Genomic DNA, 15211 nt, shown 5'->3' with positions numbered 1-15211 from the left:
GAGCTTGTGGCGATCTTCCATGGCTTTCTCTCGCACCTGTGGTCAGCTTCATGTTGGATTGCTGTTGTCTAGGACAACTGGGTTCTCTTCCAGTGTCTCCCATGCCCCGTTAGCAGGCCAGTGTGGCAGGGCAGAGGTACAAGAGGAAATGCTAGTGCACAAGAGGAAAGCTTGAGTTGTCGTTGCTATTCTGTCATCAGCCAAAGGACTTACACGGCACAGCCCAGAGTTAGAGGTGTGTCAGAATGCCCTACCTACAGCGGGACGAGTGAAGGACTGACCACAGCTTTTAAGTGACAGAACAAAGATTTGAACACAAGCCTGACACCAAGCACATTTATCTCTCTGGCTATATCAAAGAGGAAATAAATGCATGAGTCCATAGAGAGTTTATTTCATCTAAAATTTATATTAATTGCCCAAGTGACACTGTAATAATAATTGCAAGTTTTAAAAAGGAACCTACACCTTACTCTCCTAATAAATCAGTCCTTTCCAATTGTCTACTGGCCCATTTCCACATTTGTATATTATGACGTATTTCTGATCATAAAGCACATGGAATTTGTATTCCACTTTTTACTTGTATTAGAAGCATCTTCTGAGTCAGCCCATGATATTTATATGCATCTTGTCAAATAATTATCCATTGAATAACTATAACATATATTACTTAGCCATTCTCTCAACTTTGCTTCCAATTTTCCACAAATATAAATTAATATAAATTGTGTTATAAGGAACTGCTTTATCCATAAAACTCTTTGCTTCTTTCAAAATATTTTTGTGGGTTACCTTTCACAGAGTCAAAAGGGAAAAAACATTTAAAATTTATACTTGAAGTTTACTTGCAAAATATTAGAAACTGTTTAAAAATGAAGTATTTACATCACTCATTCTTTCATTTCACATTTGTGAAATTTTTTCTATGTGCCAGATACTTGTTAAACATAAGGAAAACAGATGAAATAAACAGGAATATTTGCAGTAATATGGTGGGCTGAAAATTTAGAATGGAGGAAAACAAAACTAACCTGGTAAAAAATACCTAAAAATGCTGGATAAAAATATTTTTTAATATTTTAAAAGCATAGTTAATCAGTTCATAAAGTAAGAGAAAATTCAGTGGCAGGATACAATGATAAAGTGTGAATCTAGAAGAATAAGCAAAAAGTAGCTGGATCTGGCATTTGCCCAGGCCTGGAGCCTGGTTTAATGGTAGGGTGATTGTAGGAGTTTTGTGTTCAAACCAGGGAATGCTATCATTAGTTACACCAAGACAATAGACCTAAACCAAAGTCGATCTCAGGCAAACTATATGTATAATCATTCTATTGAAAGGCTGTGCCTGGAACCTTGTACCCCAGCAGGGAGAAAGTCAATTAGAAGATCCTTGCATAAAGTTAGTACCCGTGAAGACTGATGTCCTCAGTGGATAACAATGAAACAAAAAACCTGTAGTGGAGAAGAGAACAGTAGGATTTCTTGTCTACTTCACCCTAGACTTAAGGTAAAATGAGAGGCACATGTTTTCCCTGAATATTTGTCATTTCAAGCCTGTGCTCATAACATTTTGGAGGCTAAAATTATATGTGGTAAAATATAGATAAAAAATGAAAATTTTCTGGGCACCTGATATAAGCAAACACAAATCTGATCTGGGAAAAAAACTATTAACCCCAGAATTCAGAATTCTTTAGGTTACATTTCAAGGAACATGAGTGATAAAAAGTCATAAATATACAAGGAAATAAGGCACCATGAGTAAGGAGAGGTAGTCTAAACTGTAGAATAAAATCTCAAATACTGTAGGTATTGGGCTCATAAGATATAAGTATTTTTATTATATTTAAGAAGCAAGTGAGATAATTGAAATTAAGATGGAGGAGCAAAATATTGCCAAAGACAAATTGGTCTATTTGGAACCAAAAAGTACTTTTAGAAGTGAAAAATGCAATACTTGAAATTAGAAATTAAGTGGATATGTTAAGCAATAGATTAGACCCAGGTAAAGAAATTTTCCAAAACAGAGCAGAAATATAGGAAAACTGAGGAAGAAGTTCAGAAATCTGGTTATGTCTAGTTAGACTATCAGAAAGAGATAATAGAGGGAATTAAAGTGAGGCAACATTGGATGAGGTAGGAAATGTGATTTTCTAGAACTCTTAAAAGAAAAAGTATCTGTATATACCAAAGCACTGTTTACTACATAGTTTAAATAAAAGAAATCCATGTTTAGTTAGACCTTACAGTAGTGATACTATGGCACTGTATTGTGTGGTGAGCTGGCCCACGTGCAGTGCTGATGCACGCAATGAGTGCCATGCCATGCAGGGGTGTCCCCTGCATAGGGGAGCCCCACACGCAAGGAGTGCACCCCATAAGGAGAGCTGCCCGGCACGAAAAAAGTGCAGCCTTCCCAGGAGTGGCACTGCACACACAGAGAACTGATGCAGCAAGATGACACAACAAAAAGAGACATGGGTTCCTGGTGCCACTGACAAGAATGCAAACTGACACAGAAGAACACACAGTGAATGGACACAGAGAGTAGACGGCGGGGAGGGGAGAGAAATAAATAAAAAATAAATCTTTAAAAAAAACAATCAAGGGATATGATTCCAGATTCAAAAAGAAAGTTGAGCCAACAAATTGGAAATATGTAAAATATGAAATATGTAGGAACCCCCAACAACAATTTCTACTTCTAGTGATGGTGGTGATGGTGATGATGGTGATGTATAGTGTGTGGGCCTAAAAGGTTATACTTGCAATATCAGTCAGTGACAGCATGGGAGCCAGGAGAGGCATGATTGGAGTTAAAGTGTTCTTTGATTTTTGTTTTGTGGAGAGGGTGACAAGATATTAACTCTAGATGCTCTTGCGGATTGAATCAGGTTCCCCACAAAAGACATGTTCAGACTTAATCTGCATTCGGGTTGGTGTGAACCCCTTTGTAAATAGGGATTTTTGGAAATGTTACTATTAGTTAAGATGTGGCCAAATTAAATCAGGGTGGGTCTTAATCTTTAGGATTAGAGAGAGGAAATTTGTACACAGTCAGAAGAAGCCACAGGAAAAAGCCAAAAGGCATAAGTTAATGGAAATGAGAACAGCAGACACACAGAAGGAATTGCCACATGTTGAAGAACTGCCATTACCAAAATGTTACCAGCTCCAGGAGAAAGCATTGAAGTCCAAATATATCAGTAATCAAATAAATACAAATTAATTTTAGTACTGAAGAGAGAGAGAATGTCAGATTGAAGAGAAAATGAATCCAACTCTATGCTGTTTACAAGAGACAAACCTAACACATAACAACCTGAAAAAGTTTAATGGTAAATTTATGGGAAATGATTATCAGCAAAGAACTTTGCTTATATGGAACTCCAGAGAGAAATTGACAAGCTTAGTATCATAGTGGAATAGTTTAATGTGCCCTTCACAAATATTGAAAGATCAAACAGAAAACAAATGATAAAAATATAAAAGATTTGTACTATATAATTAACAAATTTGATATGATTTATTGGGCAAATAAAGAGCCTGTTCATAAAAATTACAGGATATACATCCTTCTCAAGTTCAAATAGAACATTTACAAAAAATTTACCGTGTACTGTACCATAAAACAAATCTCAGCACATATCAAAGAATATTATACCACGGTTCTCTGAATGAATACAGTACAATTAAATTAGAAGGCAGGAACAATGACATTTTTTAAAATATTTGACTAAACCTAATATTACTAGTTCTAAATTACTGATGGTTGTAAATAGACGCCATATTTGAAACTAAACAAAAACTACTTAGAACTGAGTAAAAATAAAAATAATACATATCAGAAGTAGTTGGATGAAACAAACATCCAGAGAAACATATATAGCCTTAAATGTTTATATTTTAAAAAAGAAAGAAAATTAATAAGCCAAGTTTACAACTTAAGATGATGTATTAGTCAGCCAAAGGGGTGCTGATGCAAAATACCAGAAATCTGTTAGCTTTTATAAAGGGTACTTATTTGGGGTAGAAGCTTACAGATAATAGGCCATAAAACATAAGTTAATTTCCTCACCAAAGTTTATTTCCACATGTTGGAGCAAAATGGCTGCCGATGTCTGCAAGGGTTCAGGCTTCCCGGGTTCCTCTGTTCCTAAGTCTTGCTTCTCTCTGGGCTCAGGGTTCCTCTATTCCCGGGGCTTGCTTCTCTTTTCTCTGTGTACTTACTTCCCAGGGCTCCAACTTAAAACTTCAGCATCAAACGCCAACATTAAAAACCTCCAACTCTGTCCTTTGCCATGCCTTTTATCTTTGAGTCCCCACGCACCAAGGGGCAGGGACTCAACGCCCTACTGAGGTGGCCCAATCAAAGCCCTAATCATAACTTAATCATGCCCAGGTACAGACCAGTTTACAAACATAATCCAGTAACTCTTTTTGGAATTCATAACTATATCAAACTACTACAGATGATATACAAAGAATCATGGAATAAATTCAAAGAAATAAAGAAAATAAAAAAGATAAGAGCAGACATTGTCAACAACTTGATCAACCAAGCCAACAGTTAGCTCTTTGAAAGGGGCCAGTAAGATAGGTGAACATATGCCAGGACTCATTAAGAAAGAAAGACAGACATTACCAATAAATAAGCAGGGAGATATTATTTCAAGTTCATTTATTCATTCTCTAAACATTTTTGAGTTCCTGCTAAATGCCAGTGACTCTTCTGGGTTCTGAATATATAGTTAAGAATAAAGCAAACAAAAATCTCTCCCTCATGGACCTTTTATATATATATATATTTATATATATATATAGTTTTTGTTTTAAGATACTTAGATTATATAAACTTTACATTAAAACAATATAGGGATTCCCGCTGCCCATACCTCCCACATTTTCCCACATAAACAACATCCTTATTAGTGTGGTATATTCATTGCAATTGATAGATGCATTTTGGGGCATTGCCAGTAAACATGGATTATAGTTTACATTGTAGTTTACACTCTCTCCCACACAATTCTGTAGGTTATGGGAAGATATAGAATGGCCTGTATCTGTTGTTGCAATGTCGTTCAGGATGATTCCCAAGTCCTGAAAATTTATGCCTGTTTTTCCTTCTCCTTGCCCTCAGAGCCTCCAGTGACCACTGCCTCCATATCAGTGTTGAAATTTCTTCCATTGCTAGAATCATGTTAAGTCTATAGTAGTAAGTCCACTCTAGTCCATAGTTCATTCCCCAATCCTAAGGATTCTGGGATGGTGATGTCCATTCCACCTCTATAATTGAGAGATGGCTTTGATCCCATACCCTTGTGGAGCTTTTAACCCAGTAGCTGAAGGAGATTCTAACAGATAGTAAGAGAATATTGTGAATAAAATTATATCAATGAATTTGAAAATTTATGTGAAATGGACAAATTCCTAGAAATGTATAATTCACCAAAACAAGGAAAAATATTATCTGAATTGTCTTTTACATATTAAGGAAATTGAATTACTCATTAAGCCTTCTCACAAAGAGAATTCTGCATCCAAATGGTGAGTAAGGATATGTTCTACCAAATTTTTGATCAAAGAACATTTCTAATTTTAAATAAACTTTTCCGGAGACTAGGTAAATGGACCTAGTCATTGGGCCAGGCTAGGCATGAATCCAAAATCAGACCTGGTGAGTACAAGAAAGGAACATTTCAGGCCAGACTCACTCATAAATGTAGATGCAAAAATCTGAAGCCAAATATTAGCAAACCAAATCCCGCCATGTATAAAACACATAATACATCATGGCCAGAAAAGGCAAGGGTGATTTATCATGGAAAAATCCACACATGTCATTCAGCATGTTAATAGATTAAAGGAGAAACACCATGTAATCATCTAAATAGATATAGAAAAGCTACTTGAAAAAAACCCATTCATCACAGAAAAAAACTCCCTTCAGTGGTATCTCTGAAAACCTAGAGCAAATGCCAATGCTCTTCTAATGCTCAGGGTTGCTGTGAGGAAGTTAATTATGAAGGTATCTAGTGAATTCAAAGAATGATACAAATGAAATCATCTGTCATCTACTTCTCCACTTTTGACCAATTACATCCAAGCCCTGTATTGTAAAATATGCATGATTTTTTTTTTTTTTGATTGAGCCCAAGACCTCAACACAACTTCAATTTTACAATGTAGTCCAATTGTTTTCCCTGTTTGGTTCTATACGTTTACACTTCCTTGTTTTAGAGTTCCCCCTGATCAAGCGAGACTTGGTGCTATCACACTTCCATTCTCGTGGTGTGAAATAATAGCTAGTTGTGGTCTTAATTTTTACTTCCCTGATTAACAGGTTATACATCTTAAGTGTTTATTGGTCATTTTCTCTACAATTCTTTGATATGATTGTTTATATCTTTTGCACATTTTTCTTATTAATTAGTCAGAGTTCTTTATATATTTTGTTTGTTAATCCTTTGTCAGTTTTACAATATATTTTTCTTCTTCTTTTTAATACCATTTTAGTGTATTTGGATTTACCAATCCTTTTGTTTATGATTTATGCTTGTGGTGTCTTGTTTAATTCTTCCCTACTCTGAGGTCATGAGGCTATTTTCTTTTAAAATAAAGTTTAATTGGCCTTTTGACAAATTGAAGAAATTGAGCCTTCAGAATATCTAGTGGCTAACCAAGAACACATAGTCAATGTTGGAGTTAGATTCCAACCCAGGCCTTCAGAGTCATGTACTTCTGTGACCCCATAGTAACATCTAAACAAGAGTTTCTATTCCTTTTGACCTAGTTCCATATACCTAAGCTGACCGAATGGTCACATAGATCCTAGTTTTTGTCACCTGTCTACCCCGTACCTGCAGCATTTCCACTTCTCCTCCAAAAGGTCTGCAGGCTTGAAGTCTCCAGACACTGAGGGAGAAAGCACTCCAGCTTCAGCAGTCAGTGGGCAAATGACAGCAGACTGAGCCATTGCTTAGAAAGCCCATTTCCACAAAATAAGTGCTGTATCTTGATCAGGCAGGGACATGGGAGACTTCTAAAATCACAGGTCTTATATTTTATATCAAAAATTAAGGGAAGCAGACTTGGCCCAGCAGTTAGGGCGTCCGTCTACCACATGGGAGGTCCGCGGTTCAAACCCTGGGTGTCTTTGACCCGTGTGGAGCTGGCCCACATGCAAGGAAAGCCGCCCAGCGTGAAAGAAAGTTCAGCCTGCAGCTATAGAAATTAAAGGAAATGGCTTTATAAATTACTCTGTTGGTGAACTTTCAACTTTGGCATTTTTCAGATGCCAAGAAAACTAGGTGTCTGAATAAAAGCATGTCAAATCTGCCCACCACAAACATACCCATGGATTCATGCCACTGTTTTTATTGAGTGTGTTCTATATGCCAGGCATTATTATAAGCCATAGTGATGCTGTGGGAAATCAACAGACAATACTTTTGCTTACATAGACCTTGCATTTTGGTATAGCAGACGGCAGTAGTGGCTGCTTAGTTACTGTCCCTTTGAACCTAAAAAACAAAATAGCTGGTGAACTCTATTTGGAAGTCTAGTCTGTTTAATCAGCAAACCAGGAACAATGAAGCAAACCAGTTTAACTCCTCTTTTTAGACAAACCTAAAAAAAAGGCTTCTGAAGTCGTTTTATCCATTAACACCTTGTCTAACAAAATCTTGCACAAAACCCTAAAATATAGCCAATATGTAAAAGAGGAGCTGCCCTGGAAGTGGGGTGGGAGTTCAGGGATGTAGGAGGGAGTTTGGCAGGCTGAGGTCCCACCCTCTGGACATCAGTTCCCGGGGCATGGCTGGGAGCCCAAAGCCTGCTCCACAGAGCACAGTTTGTCTCGCCATCCCACCAGGGTGGCTATACCTTCGGTTCCAGGTGTGTCTTTATCATTTTCTTTCTTTCTTCTCACTCTCCTTTCTTCTTCCCATCCTTGTATTTCATGCATCATTTTGAACATGTATGAAGAATCTCCTGTGTGCTGCTTGTTATGTTCTTACTGTGGATTATAAAGATTACCCTATACTCCCTGCTCTGTATCAGCTCACGCTCTGTTATTCCAAAGGAGAGTCAGCCTGAGAAGCCCTCCTGTTGGACACACCAGAAGCAGTGCTGGGTCAGCTGATTGGAAATGCTGCCTCCTATTTATATTCAATTTGCTGTAGTTTCTAAAAGGGAGAGGGTCTTTTTGTCTACTGATTGAGTGCAGTGTTACCTTGCATAAAGTATTCTCTTAATATACCTTCTATAGTCATCAGTGGCCCTTGCTTTAATTTGGAGCAAGAATAAAGACTCTTATAAAGCAAGGGGAGGATAATCCTTCTGAATTTTTTCAATTTTCCCCATTCACTAGTTTGATGGCAAAAATTTTATAGGAACTTGTCTTTATTGAGCTGTTTCAAAGTGTTTAGCTTGCCTTTCATGGAAATAGCAAATCTCTTTTTGCACTCATATATCATTAATTCAAATAATATTTAATTAGATTTCCAATTACATTAGAAATACAAATGGCATACAAACACATTTGGTAATGAATACAGCTCACTCGTGGTAAGCACAGAGTTCAATTGGTTGGATGGAAAGCACTCACGCACCCGAGGTGAAAGTAACTTAGCAGCCTTGGGCAGCTAGCCTGCCCTGGGTGTCAGTGGAGAACTTTGTGCAAAGTAGAGGTTGGTTAAGAACTTTTCAGGAGAGAAAAGGTTTCATTGAGGAGGCATAAGAAGTACATTGGCTTTTGGAGCCAAGCAATCCTGTAAATTCTAATGACAGCTCTCCCTCTTACCAGCTGAGGGACTTGAGTAAATCACTTAACCTCTTCCAGACTCACTCACATGCTCCATAAAATGGAGGCCATTATTCTTGGCCTCTATTCTCAGCCAGGCCCCTTGAGTACTCTACAGAAATACACTTGACTTTTACTTCCCTCTTCGGTGTTTCAAAGACCTTCCATATTTATCTCTTTAGTACTAAAGCTTGATGACTCAGCCTTCCCTGGCCAGTCTAAGATAAAAAGAGAAAAGGAGGCATCCAAACGAGCATCCTTTTGTCTCTTAACCAATAACACACAATGGGCTGTGTGCTGGTTTAGAGAAGAGAGAGTCTATGAAACTTTGTTCTAGTCCTTGAGTCTTCAGTGGACCATTACAGAAGAAAGCCCTGGCCATCAACAGTGGGTAGTGGCAGGACATGTCAACAGTGGGTCTAGTCCTTGGGTCTGTTTGAGGTAGAAAAGTCCAGGGTGAGCAGGCTGTGGTTACCTTCAAAAGCTCACAGACTAGTGAGAAGTAACCAGTGAGTGTACCGAAAATTCCAGTATAGCCTACTGAGTGCTGCAGTGTATGGAAGTGAAGGGGACTGTATTAGTCAGGGTTCTCTAGGAAAACAGAACCAACAGGAGATGTCTCTAAATAGTATGAGATTTTATAAAATTGGCTCATGTAACCGTGGGGATGCACAAGTCTGAATTCCACAGAGCAGGCTACAAACCAGGGGCTCTGATGAAGGTCCTGGATAAGTTCCTAGGAGAGGTTTGTTGTCCGAAGTAAAGATGGGAATTCTCTCCGAATGCTGAAATCACTTCCCTTTTTAAGGCCTTCAGCTGATTGGATAAGATGTCACTCCTTATTGATGGCAGTCACCTTAGTTGATTGTAGATGGGACCAGCCATCCATGCAATCAACTCACTGATGATTAAAGTCCATGAAATGTCCTTGTATTACAATTACTCCAGTGCTTGCTCAACCAAACAAGTGGGCACCATTACCTGGACAAGTTGACACATTAGCCTAACCATCACAGATGCAATGAGAGCAAGAGGAAGGTGTCACCTATCCAGCCAGGAGTGTGATGCCCTGTCTATATCTTAGCGGACTTCCCATTGGAAGTCTGAGCTGAATCTTTACAGCTATTCAGACTCCAGACACCTCAATCCTATTCCTTCCTCCTCTTTGCCTTCATACCACTCCTTCCTCACACCAAACATCCTTGCTGCCCTCTCTCCAGTCCCTTTGAAACCACTTTCTCTCCATGCTTACACTTCTGCAGCTGGGAGTAAGTACAAGGACTCAAAAGCTAATTAGGAATAATGATGGATGCTGGCAAGGCAAGCAGCAGGGTCCACCCCATTGCTTCAAAAGAGGGTTGCTGGAATGTACTCACCTCTTTCTGGGATACATAGGAAATACGCCACAGAGTAAGTAAGCTTTGACCTAGACCTCAATGGATGAAAAAGAGTTTTCCAGGTCGATGGGGTAACAGTGGCATTCCAGGCATGACCTCATTTAATCTTTTCAAAAGTCCTATAATATGAATATTGTTCGGTCCATTTTATAAATCAGAAAACCGAGGACCATACTGATTAAAGTGTCACTTATTTACCCAGAGTCACACAGCTAAATATTACAGAACTGAGATTTGAACTCATATCTCTCTGATTCTAAGTCCAGAGATTTTTTCCTTTGATAAGAAGCTTGAATTCTGTCCTGAATATGTTTTTCCAGGAAAACATCATACATGATATAATGGTTGTGTAGGATTATTCTCTGTGAGCCAAATTGAATTTTTTTTTTTTTTGAGGGCTAACCCTGGAACAAAGACCCTTGATATACTATTATCTCTATGAAAGGACATTTGGATTTGAGCAGCACATTCAGAGGCTGAATTTTAGACCCAGGCTATTCATAAATTGGGAATTGACTATACTAAAAAAAAGGAAAATCCTAAAGCAGAAAAGAAAAATCAAGAGACAACATCACATTCATATGGGAAAATGGTATCTTTTCCAAAGGCAATTTGTAGCAGTTGCATAAAAGAAGTAGCACCTAACTCAAGTTTTAAGACATTTTATAATACTTAGAGATGTGTCAGTTTTCCACAACTTTTGAGGCAGATGAGCAGCCACCATGCATTAACATATTGTATGTGTCGTAGCTAGGCAGAGTACAGTGAAAAATGAGGCAGGGGAAGTCGGAGAGAGGGTAATAAGAATGATGAATGGCAAGGTTGATATTGGAGGATTAGGATGGATGGAAGAAGAGAAAACAGTTTCTTTGGAGGAGAAGATCTAAAACCTAGAATTACTACCCTGCAGCTAGATCTCTCTTTACATGAGACCAATCCCTGCTTAATTTCATTGCATGATCTAAGTCCAAAGGTAGTAAGTGTTTTATTACCTCTGTGCACACTGCTACAACCAGTAAAATTAAGAAGTCCTCGCAGCCAAACGTGAGACATCTGGCCCCTACTCAGATGGCTCGTCTTCAGGCACAGTTGCTCTATGGCTTACACTGTAGAATCGCTCCATCACCCAACAATCCATCATTCACCCAGCAAACATTACAGAGCATCCACCTGGGCCAGGCCATGGGGCTGTTATTGAGTTCTTTCACCTGTGGCCACCAAGTTTCCTCATCTGAGAAAGGGGGAAAGTAATCTTGATCTTACGGAACAGTTGTGAAGATAAAAGAGATGATCTGCAGAGTGGTTAGCACAGTACTACAAGGCATATGGTAAGTATGCTGCTGTTACTTTAAAAATTAGGATGGCTCCTGATCGCTTCTTAAGTAGTTCCCTCCAGTCTTGTTGATGAGCAGAATCTTGTAAAGAGGATTCTTTTCACTTTTCATTTCCAGTGTTCTCATTTCACAGATGGGAAAATAGAGCCCTAAAGAGCTAAAATGGCTTGCCCAAGGTTGAAGTATGGGATGGTGGCACAGCTGGAACAAGTACCAGTCCTAGTACCATGTTAGGAGAGTGTTATACTAAGCAGAAGAGACCTTAGATACTTTCAACTTTAGCCTTTTGTTTGCCGTCAATACTCATCCGTTCTTTGCTCATTGGTGATTTTCAGAACTTAACTCCTCTGTTTTGTTTTTTTCTCCTATGGGTTTTATTGATTTATGTTATTATCATTGGCTTTGTTACAACAAAGCTGATGAATTTCAGATGCTGTTTTTCCTGGAAACACAAGGTTCCTTGATGGAAAGTGATGCCTCTGGAAAATTAACCCCTACAGTAGCATTTTTTGGAATATGTATCCAGATAGTTCTAAGAGCTGTTCACAGGATTCTTTGAAACAGGGAAGAATTGGAGGGGGTGGAAGGAGGGAGGTTCTTTGTACTCCATACCAAATACTGCATTACGAAGTCCTGCAATAAGGAAACTGGATTGATTTTGTTGACCCCATCATTTCTCACACTTAAACAAAACAGACCCCTTTGACTGTAGAATACTTGTGGTATAGGTGCCTTAGAACTCCACTGTAAGAAAGAGTTCCATAGATAAATCCAGGAACTATAAGAAAAAAATGATTTTGAGAGAGGGAACCACCAATTAAGCAGTATTTGATCACGGTGGACACTGAGTCACAGACCAAGGGCCTTCCATACGGAAGGTTCAGATTCACGGTATTATCACTGGGCCTCCAGAAACTAGCAGAATGGGCAGACAGAGTGTCTGAGTGGTCTCAGAAGAGTTGGAAGATCTGTTCTTCTAGATTCTGGAAAAGAGCATGAATCTAGTGGCTCATGGGTCCATAGCTAGACAATGAGCAAAGAAGAGTGACTGAAGCAAGAAAGAGACCATGCTTTAATTTTCCAATTATCATGAAAAGGGGCAGTCATGTCTAGATAAGCATTTGAAGAGCCAGACTACTCCAAAGGAAGTGATGTAAAGCAAATTTCACTGCAGTAAGCCACCCAGTACTGACTGCCCACCTTTTGCATGGATTTGAGATATAAGGAGACTTGATCAGGCAAGAGACAGGGAAGGTTCAACAGATAATTTCCATAATATAGATAATACTGTGCAGAAATCTGTGAACAACTGCAAGTTGTTTAGAAGTGGTCAAGCAAAGAAGTGGGGGTTCTAACTTTAAAAAAAAGAACCAAGTGAATGAGCACAGAGGGCTAAAAGATCATGGTATCCTGGAAATAGCAAGTAAGTATGTAATGTAGGATACACAGATGGGCAGAGAGCTCAGATCGTGGGAGGCCTTTTGTGCCATGCTAAGGAGCTTCAGATTTTCACCTCTGGATCGCAGCAGTAAAATATTTCTGAGCTGACCTATTGCAATATTTATTTTTTATTTGTTATATATGAGAATACTATGCTAATATACACATTATAAAACATGAAAAAGAAAATTTTTTATTAGATGTTTAAGTTAATTTAGTAATAAAAAGTCCTTTTACTGTTATGAGAAACGTTAACCATGTTAATATTTTTAAATATAGCAAAATTATCCAATTTCTTCATTATTTTTGAAATTTTGGTTTTGTACTTTATGAAATAGTGATTCATAGGGTTACTTTGGAGAACATGTAATAACAGCACTTGGTTTTAATGGCTATCGTTGAAAAAAATAAGAGCCCTCCATTATGGTGACTATTTTCTGCATGATTTTTCTGTACACCTACAACTTCTAAAAAAAAAAAAAAGGCTCTTTCCCTAAAATATAGAGATTCAAATTGGAATAATAGTGCTCCATTGTCTGTACTTATTCAATTTTATACTCATTATTTCAGTAATATCCCAAAATCATACAAGAATTTTGGTGGCATATGGCAATTATATTTAACTCTTTCCTGATGATAACTATTTGTTCTTGCTAGGTTTTTTGGGCTTTTTAAAATTTTTTGAACATTTTGATATTTCTAATATATTCAGAGTCCACTGTAATTCTTCATTTCGTAATAAATCTTAAAGGTTGAAAAATTCTACTTTGAAGTTTTCTAAGTATATAAAATGAGGATTTTAATTGTTCTCAGCTCTAGTATCATCACCTAACAGAAGCAATTTCAAACAGTTATTTTCTAAAAACTCAATCGATATCACAGGTGTTTTTCTAAAAGTAGTTACTTTCTCATTCATCACCTTTACATTGAAGGGTAAGATTAAGATTATGTGCGTGTGTGTTTTTCCATAAGTGTGACAGAGCGTGCTGCCAACAGCCATCTTTCCAAAAAAATCGAGACGTGTAGCTCTTTATACGTGCCATCTCTTTTAAGTCCTTTGTCATGAGTAAACCAGTGAGACTCTGTGTTGTACCAAAAAGTTTTCATTGTCACTCCCTATGTCGTTAGAAAGTATTGTAAAATTTCTATGATATTTTCACACTCTTTTCTTTATAAAATTAACCAATCAATGATATATCCAGAAGCCTTTGTGCCCTCTGGCTTTAAGTACTTTACCACAAATTTGCCTATCAAGTGGTACAGTAAAGGAAGTCTATATGGGGTGCTCTCTCTGTAATTTTACCCTGCAATTCTTTTTGTCATTCCAGTTGGTGTAGCTTCAGTCCATATGCTCTTTCCTTGTGCTTTTCCCATAAAACATTATTATCATTAAAATACGAATTTCCTGTTCAAAATATAATTTCTCTAGGATACCTTTTCTTTAGTGCCCACAGAAAAGTTGTTCTTTATGTATTTCATCATTGAAACAGAATCCAGCAAATAGCACAAGCCAGTACATGTCAGAATTCTCTATACTGTGATTTAATGCTATAGCAAATCTACCACATAATTTGTTCTTATGTCTAGTTTCTTCGTGTCTTCAGCAATGTTTTCTATGACCCTTCTCACAATATTTGCTGACAAAGGAATTTACTTCATTTTCTTACCATATTGTCTTCTTTTTTTTAAAGATTTATTTTTAATTATTTCCCCCCCCCCCCCATTGTCTGCTGTCTGTGTCCATTTGCTGTGTGTTCTTCTGTGTCTGTTTACATCCTCAGCATCACCGGGAAACTGTCTCTTTTTTGTTGTTGTTGTTGTGTCATCTTGCTGCATCAGTTCTCTGTGTGTGTGCGACACCACTCCCGGACAGCTGTGCTTTTTTTGCACAGGGTGGCTCTCCTTGCAGGGCACACTCCTTGTGCCTGGGGCACCTCCACACAGGGGCGCCCCTGCATGGCACAGCACTCCTTGTGCATAGCAGCTCTGCATGTGGGCCAGCTTACCACACAGGTCAGGAGGCCCTGGGTCTCGAACCCTGGACCCTCCCATATGGTAGGCAGATGATCTATCAGTTGAGCCATATCCGCTCCCCACCATATTGTCTTATGTGTATTTTTCAGCCACTTTTGACAAGGCAGGGGAAAAAACAGTGTTTCTCCTACTGGATTTTATTATCTTTAGTTTTATGTAAGAAATCTCCAAAAAACCTTCTAAACTTTAAAAAAAAA

General features: G+C 38.1%; 1 protein-coding gene across 3 annotated transcripts in view; it reads left to right on the top strand.

The window, feature by feature from the left end:
- LARGE1 (LARGE xylosyl- and glucuronyltransferase 1) overlaps nucleotides 1–15211 on the top strand; it is a 588869-nt gene that overhangs the window by 502684 nt on the left and 70974 nt on the right. The gene's annotated exons all lie outside the window — the stretch shown is intronic.

Source organism: Dasypus novemcinctus, chromosome 12 (genome assembly GCF_030445035.2).
Source record: "Dasypus novemcinctus isolate mDasNov1 chromosome 12, mDasNov1.1.hap2, whole genome shotgun sequence".
In the NCBI taxonomy this organism is placed as follows: Eukaryota; Metazoa; Chordata; class Mammalia; order Cingulata; family Dasypodidae; genus Dasypus; species Dasypus novemcinctus.
Note: the sequence above shows the minus strand (reverse complement) of the source record. Positions and strands in the feature narration are given on the sequence as shown.